The 13236-nt window shown below is 54.9% G+C and overlaps 2 protein-coding genes across 4 annotated transcripts in view; one reads left to right on the forward strand and one right to left on the reverse strand.

Annotated features, from left to right (window-relative positions):
- Window positions 1–1338, reverse strand: part of LOC141197825 (armadillo repeat-containing protein 1-like) — a 32759-nt gene extending 31421 nt beyond the window's left edge. For all 3 annotated transcript variants that reach the window (XR_012269865.1, XM_073662900.1, XM_073662901.1), the window contains exon 1: window positions 1224–1338. The gene's annotated coding sequence lies outside the window, so the exon portion shown is untranslated. The remainder of the gene's footprint in view (window positions 1–1223) is intronic.
- Window positions 1339–1370: 32 nt separating this feature from the next.
- The window catches only part of LOC141197829 (mitochondrial fission regulator 1-like), a 39172-nt gene continuing 27306 nt past the window's right edge, over window positions 1371–13236 (forward strand). The window contains exons 1-2 of the mRNA XM_073662902.1: window positions 1371–1491; window positions 1655–1741. The gene's annotated coding sequence lies outside the window, so the exon portion shown is untranslated. The remainder of the gene's footprint in view (window positions 1492–1654; window positions 1742–13236) is intronic.

A 13236-nucleotide genomic window follows, 5' to 3' on the forward strand; every position in this document is an offset into this window, starting at 1 on the left:
GCGCTCTGACTGACGCATCGCTGTGACTGACGCAGCCCCCTGACTGACGCAGCCTCCTGACTGACACAGCCCCCTGACTGATGCAGCGCTCTGACTGATGCAGCGCTCTGACTGACGCAGCGCTCTGACTGATGCAGCGCTCTGACTGACGCAGCGCTCTGACTGGCGCAGCGCTCTGACTGACGCAGTGCTCTGACTGGGGCAACGCTCTGACTGACGTATCGCTGTGACTGACGCAGCCCCCTGACTGACGCAGCACTCTGACTGACACAGCGCTCTGACTGGCGCAGCCCCCTTACTGATGCAGCACTCTGACTGATGCAGCCCCCTGACTGACACAGCGCTCTGACTGACACAGCCCCCTGACTGATGCAGCGCTCTGACTGACGCAGCGCTCTGACTGATGCAGCGCTCTGAATGACGCAGCGCTCTGACTGACGCAGCGCTCTGACTGGTGCAGCGCTCTGACTGACGCAGTGCTCTGACTGGGGCAACGCTCTGACTCACGTATCGCTGTGACTGACGCAGCGCTCTGACTGACGCAGCCCCCTGACTGACGCAGCGCTCTGACTGGCGCAGCGCTCTGACTGACGCAGCGCTCTGACTGACGCAGCCCCGTGACTAATGCAGCGCTCTGACTGATGCAGCCCCCTGACTGACGCAGCGCTCTGACTGACGCAGCGCTCTGACTGACGCATCGCTGTGACTGGCGCAGCGCTCTGACTGATGCAGCGCTCTGACTGGTGCAGCGCTCTGACTGACGCAGCCCCCTGACTGACGCAGCGCTCTGACTGACGCAGCGCTCTGACTGACGCATCGCTGTGACTGGCGCAGCGCTCTGACTGACGCAGCGCTCTGACTGACGCAGCGCTCTGACTGACGCATCGCTGTGACTGGCGCAGCGCTCTGACTTTTATATGTATGTGCACAGCGCTGACCCACTACCCGCGTCACATGACTATGGGAGACATACATGAGGGGCCAGGTGGTAGACTTTTGGCTGGTGTAGAAATTAAAGTTTTGCCCTTTTTCCATCACAGGTGAGAAAGGCTGCAGAGTCCGGCTCCACAGTCAGGAGCCATCATAGGAGCACACAGGATGCAAAGTATGCTGGCCCTGTGACGCAGGAACACTTCCATGGAGCCAGAGGCTGGAGCTCATAGAGACCGCGGCGGTGAGCCCTCTAGCACCCGGCCACCCCCCATGTATACACGGCCACTTACACCTCACCGGCCACTCAGCTCTCCTGGACGCAGCACGTACACCGGGGTCACACAACAACCTCTCCAGCCTCAAGCACACGGCGACCGTTACCTAACCCCGCCCACAGCGACACCTGCAGCTGATTGGCTCTGGAATCTGTCACATGTCTTCACACAGCTGGACGTAATCTCACAGCGCTGGGTTTGAATGAGTCTCGTCCGTTCTCCTCGTCCTGTCCCGGAGCTGCGCGGAGACACCGAGAGCTGACACTACCCCCGGGCGGACACGGTGAGTGACGTCCTGTGCTCCGTACATACCGGGGCCTGTTTCCGGCCTAAAGTGGCTGATCACAGAGAACAATAGCTTGAACGTAAAGTGACTGATACCAGAGAGCACCAGCAGGCATAGATTGCTGCAGCCAGGTCAGTGAGCTTTCATTGTTGTTTTCCAGGAGGAAGGAATCCTGTGTCCGCCATCACCTCTGCAGCTGGAGCTGATCCACCAGCTGTCGGAATACCTGGGAGTGCCCACTGAGCAGGTGAGTGGTGATCGGGCCTGGGACTGGCGCACATGTATAGGGGCTCCAGCCTTATGTTGTACTTTATATATGGTACCAGTGATTGCTCACTGACACCCCCATGTTCCTTCATATCGCTACCCGTAGCGACCACGCACCAATGGCAGAAAAGGAGAAGTGACCTCTCCAGCAGGACAGGGGGGCATGGGGGATTCATAGCTGAGTATACTCAGGACATACAGTACAGACCAAAAGTTTGGACACACCTTCTCATTTAAAGATTTTTCTGTATTTTCTTGACTATGAAAATTGTACATTTACACTGAAGGCATCAAAACTATGAATTAACACATGTGGAATTATATACTTAACAAAAAAGTGTGAAACAACTGAAAATATGTCTTATATTCTAGGTTCTTTAAAGTAGCCATCTTTTGCTTTGATGACTGCTTTGTACACTCTTGGCATTCTCTTGATGAGCTTCAAGAGGTAGTCACCGGAAATGATCTTCCAACAATCTTGAAAGAGTTCCCAGAGATGCTTAGAACTTGTTAGCCCTTTTGCCTTCATTCTGTGGTCCAGCTCACCCCAAACCATCTCGATTGGGTTCAGGTCTGGTGACTGTGGAGGCCAGGTCATCTGGCGTAGCACCCCATCACTCTCCCTCTTGGTCAAATAGCCCTTACACAGCCTGGAGGTGTGTTTGGGGTCGAAAAATAAATGATGGTCCAACTAAACGCAAACCGGATTGAATAGCATGCCGCTGCAAGATGCTGTGGTAGCCATGCTGGTTCAGTATGCCTTCAATTTTGAATAAATTCCCAACAGTGTCAAAAGCAAAACATCCCCACACCATCACACCTCCTCCTCCATGCTTCACGGTGGGAACCAGGCATGTAGAGTACAACCATTCACCTTTTCTGCGTCGCACAAAGACACAGTGGTTGGTACCAAAGATCTCAAATTTGGACTCATCAGACCAAAGCACAGATTTCCACTGGTCTAATGTCCATTGCTTGTGTTCTTTAGCCCAAACAAGTCTCTTCTGCTTGTTGCCTGTCCTTAGCAGTGGTTTCCTAGCAGCTATATTCCGATGAAGGCCTGATGCACAAAGTCTACTCTTAACAGTTGTTGAAGAGATGTGTCTGCTGCTAGAACTATGTGTGGCATTGACCTAGTCTCTAATCTGAGCTGCTGTTAACCTGCGATTTCTGAGGCTGGTGACTCGGATAAACTTATCCTCAGAAGCAGAGGTGACTCTTGGTCTTCCTTTCCTGGGGCGGTCATCGTGTGAGCCAGTTTCTTTGTAGCGCTTGATAGTTTTTGCAACTGCACTTGGGGACACTTTCAATGTTTTCCCAATTTTTCACACTGACTGACCTTCATTTCTTAAACTAATGATGGCCACTGGTTTTTCTTTACTTAGAATTTGTATTATGGCAAGAAAAAAGCAGCTAACAGTCTATTCAGTAGGACTATCAGCTGTGTATCCACCAGACTTCTGCACAACACAACTGATGGTCCCAACCCCATTTATAAGGCAAGAAATCCCAGTTATTAAACCTGACAGGGCACACCTGTGAAGTGAAAATCATTTCTGGTGACTACCTCTTGAAGCTCATCAAGAGAATGCCAAGAGTGTGTGACGCGCTCCCTGGGCCGTGGGGCACCCAGTGCCGGGCCGGTAGATGCTGGGGGATGTCACAGTGGCGGTGACCCGGTCCGTGACCCGGGGCGGTCAATAAAAGGGGTTATTGATAGGGGATTTATAGTGACTCTATAAAGTTTGTGACGCCACCTGTGGTACGCAGCTAAAGGGAGCCACCGCTGTGCAGCAGGTCCTCTAGAGCTGATGTTACTGAAGCAGGGATGGTGTGGCTCTCCACAGGTAGAGCTTAGCTCCAGGGCAGTGTAGATGTTGTTGTAGGTGATGCTGGGCGTTGTAGTGCAGGGGTTGATGGTGCAGTAATAAACACAGAGGTAGTGTAGTGCAGTCCTCAGGGTCTTTACTCTCGGTTGTTGCAGTTCAGGTTACAGGTACCAGTGTAACTTCCCTCGACGTGCTGCGCTTACTCAGGGAGGGGTTCAGACCACCCCCAGGTAACTTCAGAGTACTTAACAGAACCCCCTTCTGTGTGTTCTCTCTCTCTCTGGCCTTCTCCCTGCACCTCACACCTAGTGCCCCCAATCCGGAACCAGCGGGCCTTGGCGGGTGACATCTGTTCCATTCCCTGGGTCCTATATGGCTACCTTCTCGGTGAGACTGGTGTGGACTTGTGGCTACAGGACATAAAATACTGTAGCCTCCAGTTTCTAGTTAGGCATAGAGTCCTCTGCTAGTTGAGGGATCGGTTCCCTTTGTACGGCCTGACCCCTCCACCGCCTGATAGATTCGGGCGTACGGGTGGCCTCCAGCACTGCCCGTACCCCTGGCGTCCTTTCCTTATTCCTGGAGCCTTTCTCCTGCTCCTCTCTCCTTTCCTTTCAGTCCTGGGCCTCTCACCAGGCCCTCCTCCTGAGCAGAGCTCCTACAGAGCCTCTGCTCCTTCAACTTCTCCTCCTCTGACTGAACCTCACTTCACAAGATGGCTCCTGTTCTTATATCATCTCTCCAGTGCTCCCCTGAACTGCTTCCTCCACCCACACCCACTACATGGTTCCCCCTTACTGTGGTCCCCCCCCCCACTCCAGCCTGGGACCAGGGACTGTGCTCTCCAGTAGGAGCAATCTCGCCCTGCCCTCTGTACTGGAGTAGTGTAATGTTGGATGCAGGTGTTAGGGTCCCGAGCCGTACTTCTTCCTTACCTGAGAGTGAGACACCACACCTCTGGGTGAGATGCAGCACCTCTGTGGCGACCGAACCCTCAGGGGCGCCACATACCCCCCTGGTAAAGCACAGCACGTCCGCGGGCTGGAACAGAGTAAAAAACAGGGTATTTTTAAAGACATGCAAAATTTTGGAATGCATTTGTGGCGCCCCTGAGGGTTCGGTCGCCACAGAGGTACTGCACCTCACCCAGAGGTGTGGTGTCTCCCTTTCTATCAGGTAAGGAGGGAGTATTGCACGGAACCCCAACACCTACATCCAACACTACACTACCCCAGGCCAGCAGGAGGGGCAAGACGCAATGTAGTTTTCTGCTGAGCCCTGACCCTGGCTGGGGTGGGGGGAACCCAAAGTTAGGGCGAACCAGTAGTGGGTGTGGGTGGAGGAGGTAGTTCATGGGAGCACTTATACAGTAGATATATAAAAGGTAGACATTTTAGCATTGGGGAGTTGAAGAACAGTGTGTGGTTGAGTAGGAACAGTCCGGGAGCAGAGTCTCTTTAGGAGCTCTGCTCCACCACAAAGGGCCTAGGACTGAGGCCCAGGAGGGGAGCAGGGAGTAAGCTCCGTTCTATAGAAGGGATCCTAGGGGGTACGGCGAATGCAGGCGGCACCCGTACACCCCGAACCTGCCAAGCGTCAGGAGGATCTAGGTCGCAAGAAGGGGACCGGCCCCTGGCCCAGTCGTGCAGCTTCAAGCCTCGGCTGGAAAAACCGGAGGCTTCTGGCTTCTATAGCCACAAGCCAAACCCTCACTTCAATCCAAAGTAAGGTCAAGCAGGTCTGTGCAACTCCGACGGACAGGGGGGACCTCGCAGCACCCGAACAGGATTCACAGTGGCAAGCGCATGGCAGGAGGGAGAAAGACCCAACGCGAAGTCAGTCTAGAAAGGTACATAAGAAAGTGGGGTTCTGCCAGGTACACCCAAGCTGCCTGAGGAAGGACTGAACCCCTGCCCGGTGAACGCAGAGCGACGCGGGAGGCTTGCACCAGTACAGTTCACCTGTGGACTGTCTAAGAACTGTGAGTAAATCTTGGATGACTGCACCGAATTGCCTCCGTCCCTTCCTTTCACCAGCGCCGTTTCCCTCCCTGCACTACAACGCCCAGCGCACCTGCATTTATTCTACACTGCCCTGAGGCCTGCTCCACCTGTGGGGAGCCGTTCCATCTCAAGCTGCCCTAACACCTGCCTCAGAGGACTGTCGCAGCGCTGGTGATCCTCACCAGACACCACAGGTGGCGGCACGACATATCCCCTATAAATATCCCCCTTTTGAGTGACCGCCCTGGGCCACGGACCGGGCCAGCCACCGTGATATCCCCCAAGAGCAGCCATAAGGCCCGGCTGCCGAGTACCCCACGGCCCTGGGGGCGAGTCACATTCACATAGAAGATTATGAATATAACATTTCTTCCCTTTATGGGAGGCACATTTCTTGAACGTTACTGGTTGTCAAAACATTATAAAACACTTTTAATAACATTCTTCAACAAGTTACAGCACGATCTGTAACCGGGTGTCCATTTTCTTTAGTAAGGTGCTATTCAGTGAACATGAGGGACCCGCCCGAAAACCCTCAACGTAGGCCCTGGGCGTGGCTGCAGGGCATAGATGATCCAGGTGTTGGACCACGTCTTCGGCCACGCCAAACGGGTTTTTGTTCGATGGTCTTTTTACATAAAACCAATAGGGGGCACTTTAATAAGTGCAACTATTTACACTGGAAAGTTCTTCGGTTATTCACCGTCCATAACCTGACAGTTTTTGTACCCTTTCCAGGTAACTGGATAAACACACTCACATCTCAAACTTGCAGTGTCTCTGCCATACCCCTACGGGTAACTATATACTGTTCAAGTTCCAGCTACTGTGCTCAGTAGTGGTGTTCCCTCCTGGGAAGCTCTTGTCCACTATAGGCTGGCCCAGCCAGGTCATCTGCGCTGTAGGATGAGGAACTGCTCACTTTCCCCACCCTGTAGACATTCAGGGCATACCAGTTCCTCTCACATCTATGCCTGGTGTAGGTGACGTAATCATCCGGGTACAAGTTCCGATCCGGATGTCCTTCTTTAAGGTGGGACTCCACGTCCCTCTGATTCACGAAAAGGTCCGTCTTGGCCTGTGGATCCCGGATGAAACCCCATCCTCCATGCTGGTTGAACTTCACTACGGTCCCTTCGGCACGGGGACCTTATGCTGACTTCCTGTCCTTGCGGGCCCTGGCCTTCTCCTCCATGTTCCGGGCCTCCAGTCTCTCCTAACGCACCCGCCGGATGTGGCACTCCTTCTCGAGCTGCTCCACTTCCCTCTTGCAGTCCTCTCTTCTGCGGGCAGCCTCTGCTTTTGTTTCTCGGGGAAACCCCATGAGGTCTTCCCCAGGGTTATCCCAGTCAAATTGATCCTCCTCACTTCGGGAGACGGCGGGGGGTGGGGGAGCTGGTAATAGTGGGAGCCGCTGGTCTTCCACCTCTGCGGTCCAATCCCAGGGTCGGCGTCCGTACACCCACTCGGGTGTCTGGGTAAGCGGTTCCCGTAAGGGGCCCAGGAGCGGGCCGGTGTTGCTGGTGCCCAGAGGTGACGGTCCCGAGCCCCAGAGGACGTCTAGGGCGTGCGCGCCCGGGGACAGATGACCTGGAAGGAGGGCCCGGAACGGGTCCGCGTCTTCCGCGCCCGGGGGCGGAGGGCCTTGCTGGGGTGTCAGGAGCGGGTCTGCGTCAGTAGCGCCCGGGGTCGACGGTTCCACCAGAGGGCCAGGAGCAGGTCAGCGCCTCTAGCGCCCGGGACAGGGAGGCTCCTCTTACCTGCTCCCGCGGCCGCTCTTGCGCTGCACTCTGCCTCCTGGTGCTGGTCCGGATCCGCCAAGGCTGGGGCGCTGCCTGTGCTTTGCAGCGCTGGCTGCTGCCGGTTCGCCATCCTCTCTACTATCTCCTTTTTCCAGCTGGCGATGGCATCTTGCTGGGCCCTCTCCATTCTCCCGGTCAGGTCCTCCATCCCGGCATAGAGGAACTCCGAATCCTCCCGGCAAACTACCTCCTCCAGGGTGAGGGGTGCCTCAGGTCGTAGCAGGCCGCTGGCAGGGACTCCTGGTGCACTTCCCTTCATGTTGCCTGCCAGGTGCGGTCTGTCTAGACTGGTCAAGACCACACCCTGTCTCCCAGTTTTCTTCTCTCCTCTCCCCTTTCTGGGGCGGTCCCATGGCTGCTTGCTGTCGGCCACACCCGGAGGTAGCCTCTCCATATATGGCTACCTTCTCGGTGAGACTGGTATGGACTTGTGGCTACAGGACATAAAATACTGTAGCCTCCGGGTTCTAGTTAGGCATAGAGTCCTCCGCTAGTTGAGGGATCGGTTCCCTTTGTATGGCCTGACCCCTCCACCGCCTGATAGATTCGGGCGTACGGGTGGTCTCCAGCACTGCCGTACCCCTGGGGTCTTTTCCTTATTCCTGGAGCCTCTCTCCTGCACCTCTCTCCTCTCCTTTCCTTTCAGTCCTGGGCCTCTCCCCAGGCCCTCCTTCTGAGCAGAGCTCCTACAGAGCCTCTGCTCCTTCCACTTCTCCTCCTCTGACTGAACCTCGCTTCACAAGATGGCTCCTGTACTTATATCATCTCTCCAGTGCTCCCCTGAACTGCTTCCTCCACCCACACCCACTACATGGTTCCCCCTTACTGTGGTCCCCCCCCACTCCAGCCAGGAACCAGGGACTGTGCTCTTGTGTCACCCTGGCCTGGATGCCACAAAATCTAATAAAGCTGTGTCTTTAGAGCAAGGGGGAGGTTCTCTAGTCAAGGGAACATTAGCATGCAATACCTCCTGTCTCAGGCCAGTAGGGGGAGCCGGCTGCCCCTATAAAAGCTGGAACTGGGGGCAGGGTTAGGGAGAACTGGACGACCTGTCTCAGGACTGAGAAGCATCCCAGAGCAGAGAGGGACAGTTGTATTGCACCCTAAGAGGAAGTGTGGCGGTAGGAGAGCCACAAGCCAGAGACAAGAGGCGAAGTGAGCCTGTCTTGGCAGATAAAGAACTCAATTTACCAGACTTTGGTGTCTGAGGCTGTGAGGATTCCACATTCTCCAGCAGATAACCAGTCCGCAGGGGACTGTAGGTTCCTTGGCCTAAGACGCCTGAATGCCCTGCCACAACAGAAGGGACCAGAAAAGCCGTACCAGGCCGGGAACAGAAAGGAACCCACGTCGCAGGCGATACAGGCGAGAATACACGGAAAGCTCGGAAACGTGGGCTGTTACCCTATAAGGAGGAGATAGCCAGAAGGAGCACAGAAAGCACGGTAGGCCTACACCCTCACCCTGACCAGGGCCAATTTCCCAATTGCTCTCAGACATCCAGGTCCCCTCCTAGCCGGGACTGTTTATGGGTCAGTTTACCTGTTCTAGTAAAGACCCTGGACTGCAACCTGTTGTCTGTGTGCTCCTTCGCACCTCCAGCACTACCGGTACTGGGACTCTCACCACCATCACTCCCACCATCCATTATACTGCCTGGGGCCGCACTCTTCCCGTGGGGAGTCACACTACCCCAGCTGCACACCTCATCAGCCCCAGCGGTCTGCATGCAGCGGCGGTTCCTAATAACGGCAATCCACAGGTGGCGTAGTCGGACATTATCAATAGTGCATAGCAGACTATCACTGGCCTGACCACCCTGAGCCACGGAACCGGGTAGCCACTACTACCCCCATCGTTCCCCTGTTGCCCGGATCCGAGTGCCCCACGGCCCAGGGGGCGAGTCAGCTTTGGCGTAGTCGGCAGGATTGCAACCAACCCACCACAAACGGGTATTGCGTGCCTAGAAAAGACTTTGCACTTACCTGAGTGAAGTTTCCCGCCATCCGGAACCGTTTCCCACCATTTCCACACCGTCTCCCGGCATCTTCCATCGGTTCCCGCCATCTTCAGCCGTTTTCCCGCCATCGGACGCCATCTTCAGGACGCCGCGCGGGAAGAAGAGGGGCGTGGACGTCCAAACCGCGCGAGACCTGAAGCTCCGCCCCACGCACTGACGCTGCGCAAGGTCCTGGAAGGGAGAGAGAGCGACGCTGACGTCACCAGGACGCGACGCAAAGTCCTCGTCCGGAGCAGCACCAGCGGAGCCGCGGCCTACAGAAGAGGATCGTCGGAAGGTAGGCCACGCTTGACTAGGGGGGAGGAAGATGTCGGACACGGAGGCGCCCACTACCACCAGCGCAGCTGCAGCAGCGGTGATGCCATTTTCCCTGCCCTACATTCCTGGAGCGGCCTGGCTGCCTAAGTATTCAGGGGAGCCCCATGCCCTAACTGACTTTAAGGAAAGGCTGTACAGTTTGTTCCAAGTTTACCCCCTGACAGAGGAACAGAAGGTCAGCATACTAACAGGGCAGTTAAATGGCGCAGCCCAAAGGGAGGTAAAATCATGACCCACTGAGGAGAAAAGGACCGTGAAGGGTATTCTGGCCCGGCTGCGGGGTACCTTTGACACACGTACCTCTGCTGAAATTAAAATGAGGTTCTATGGATGTAAGCAGCGGGCACAGGACAGCATCAGAGACTATGCCCTAAATCTGCAGGAAGCCTTGAGGGCTATCCAACAAACTGACCCTGGCAGTGTGCAGGAAACGGATAAGCTACTAACAGAACAATTCATAGAAGGTCTGCTGTCTAGCGCCCACAGGGCCCAACTGCGCCTCATGTTCTTTCAGAACCCTGATCTGACCTTTGCCCAATTTAAGGACAGGGCCATAAGGGTGCTCCGTGAACCTGCAACCAGTGGCGCTATAAACCCCCGGCGCCCTGCTCTCACCTACCACCAGGAGGCGGCGCCGTCCTCTGTGGACTCCGTGGGGGCTGAAGCACAGGCCCTGAGCCAAGCCCCGTCGAAGGATCTACACCACCAAGTCCAGGAGCTGACCAGGAGCGTTGCTGCATTGACCAGGACCGTCCAGGCATTACAAGTGGACCCGTCAAGACCCATTGAGTTGGCTTCAAGTCCGGAGGATGTCCCGTGGTGTCGACAGAGGAGGATCCCGTCGTTCCGAGGGAGGCCCACAGACCGCTACGCGGAGGATGGACAGCCCATTTGCCGTCGATGCAACCAGCCCGGACACATTTCCAGGTACTGTAATTTAAACGGGTCCAACCTGGGGCAGAGGGCCGACCCCCAGGCATAAGATCACCAGGCCCTTATAATTGGCGTGATAAGTACTTTGGGGGGCGCCCGGTTTTACCCGTGGTGCTGGACGGTATCCCTATGAGCGCCTTGCTGGATACTGGGTCGCAAGTAACCACTATCCCTTATGTACTTTTTAAGCAGTATTGGACTGATGCTGATATCACACGGTATCCAGACAGTAACTTGAGCATCATCGCCAGTAATGGCTTACCCGTGCCGCAGATGGGGTTCAAGGAGATGACCATTAAAATTGGTAAAGTTGAACTACCAGCACAGGGAGTGATTATTGTGGACATTGACCGTCGTGAAAGTCACCCTAAAATAACTGTGGGTACTAACGTGATTGAAAATTGTCTTTCAGAGGTAATTGTAATTCTACAACAGGTGGCGGTGAATGCTAGTTCCAGCCAACAGAGAGTCCTCAACAAGGAGATAAAAGCCCTGATGAGACGGCAGCAGGTAGAACTATCTGGTGGTGAGATCGGTAGCGTAAGAATGAGTGACCCATTCCCAATTTCCATGCCTCCCAAAAGTGAAATGATGATCTGGTGTCGGACTGCAATCGGGTTGAGAGGTAGAGACTACCAAGCCATGGTAGAACCCGTGTACTCGGACAGCAGGCCCACCATTTTGACAGCCCGGGGGGTGGTTGATGTCCGTCATGGAAGGGTGCCCGTCCGCATCCTCAACATTGGGGAGAGGGAAGTACACTTACCCAGGTACGCTACACTCGCCAAACTGTTTGTTGTGGAACACAAAGCTATCAGGGCCGTGGAACCCTTGCCTCCATCTCCACAGGCGGAGGGTAATGGCTCCCAGAAACAAAAGGAGGACTGGTGCCAGAAACTCCATGTGGATGCTGACTCCACTCCCCTGCACCAAAAACAAGGAGTCTACCGGGTGATACAGGAGTACGAGAGAGTCTTTAGTAAGCACCTGCTAGATTTCGGCAGAGTAAAAGGGATAGAACACCACATCCCCACAGGGAGCCACCCACCAATAAAAGAGAGACACAGGCCTGTACCCTCTGCACATTATCAGAATGCCAAGGGTATGCTAAGAGAAATGAAAGAAACTGGGGTCATTAGAGATAGCTGTAGCCCCTGGGCAGCCCCCTTGGTTCTAGTGAAAAAGAAAGACGGCACCATGAGAATGTGCGTAGACTATAGACAAATCAACCGTATCACCCATAAAGACACATACCCGCTGCCTAGAATAGAGGAGTCTTTAGCCGCACTAAAATCAGCTAACTTCTTTTCTACTTTGGACCTTACTAGCGGGTACTGGCAGGTTCCTGTGGCAGAGGCTGACAAGGAGAAGACCGCCTTCACCACCCCGATGGGACTGAGCGAATTCAACTGTATGCCTTTCGGGCTCTGCAACGCACCAGGGACCTTCCAGCGGCTGATGGAATGCTGTCTAGGGCACCGAAACTTCAAGACGGTCCTCCTTTACCTGGACGACGTGATCGTCTATTCGAAGACCTACGAGGGCCATCTAAAGCACCTGGCCGAGGTGTTCGAAGCCCTGGCAGGCTATGGCCTGAAGGTGAAACCATCGAAGTGTCACCTGTTGAAACCGAAGGTCCAGTACCTAGGGCACGTGGTAAGTGCGGAAGGAGTAGCCCCCGACCCTGACAAGGTCACGGCAATCAAGAGCTGGCCAAGCCCCTCGAATATCAAAGAGGTGAGACAGTTTCTCGGGTTGGTAGGCTACTACCGAAGGTTCATCCCCGGGTTCACTAAGATGGCAGCTCCTATGCAGGACCTCCTGATTGGACAGTCTAAGTCCAGAAGTCAAAAGCCACCCTTCAAGTGGGATAAACCAGAAGAGGAGTCCTTCCTCCAGCTAAAGATTGCCCTCACAGGGGATGAGATCCTGGCTTACCCTGATTATGGCCAGCCTTTCATTCTCCACACAGACGCCAGTAATGTGGGACTGGGAGCCGTACTGTCCCAAAACCAACAGGGCAGAGAAAGGGTGATCGCGTACGCCAGCCGGAAGCTGAGGCCCACCGAGAGGAACCCGGAGAATTACAGCTCCTTCAAGCTAGAATTCTTGCCCGTGGTGTGGGCCGTGACGGAACGCTTCAAGCATTACCTGGCCTCTGCAAAGTTCACCGTGTACACGGACAACAACCCGTTAACACACCTGGACAATGCAAGACTGGGTGCCCTAGAACAGCGGTGGATGGCCCGTCTCTCCAATTACGACTTCGTGATCAAGTATCGGGCAGGCAAAACCAATGCCAACGCTGATGCCCTATCGAGAATGCCTCACTTACCTGAAGGTGACGAAGACCCAGAAGAGCTGGAGGAGGTAGAACTCCCCGCGTTTCACCGGTATGGAGCCGCTCAATACTCCCACCGCGTGAAGGAGGAGGATCTAACAACCATGATGATCAATCCCCTACCTCACCACATCTGGGCCGAGACCCAAGATAGTGACCCTGCCATCCGCCTGGTGAAAGATCTGCTGACCCAGGAAGATGCCCGCATAGATCCGGATGCTCCAGAGGA

Source organism: Phyllobates terribilis, unplaced genomic scaffold, assembly GCF_046119375.1.
Source record: "Phyllobates terribilis strain yellow unplaced genomic scaffold, ASM4611937v1 Scaffold_89__1_contigs__length_6337102, whole genome shotgun sequence".
NCBI classification, from domain to species: Eukaryota; Metazoa; Chordata; class Amphibia; order Anura; family Dendrobatidae; genus Phyllobates; species Phyllobates terribilis.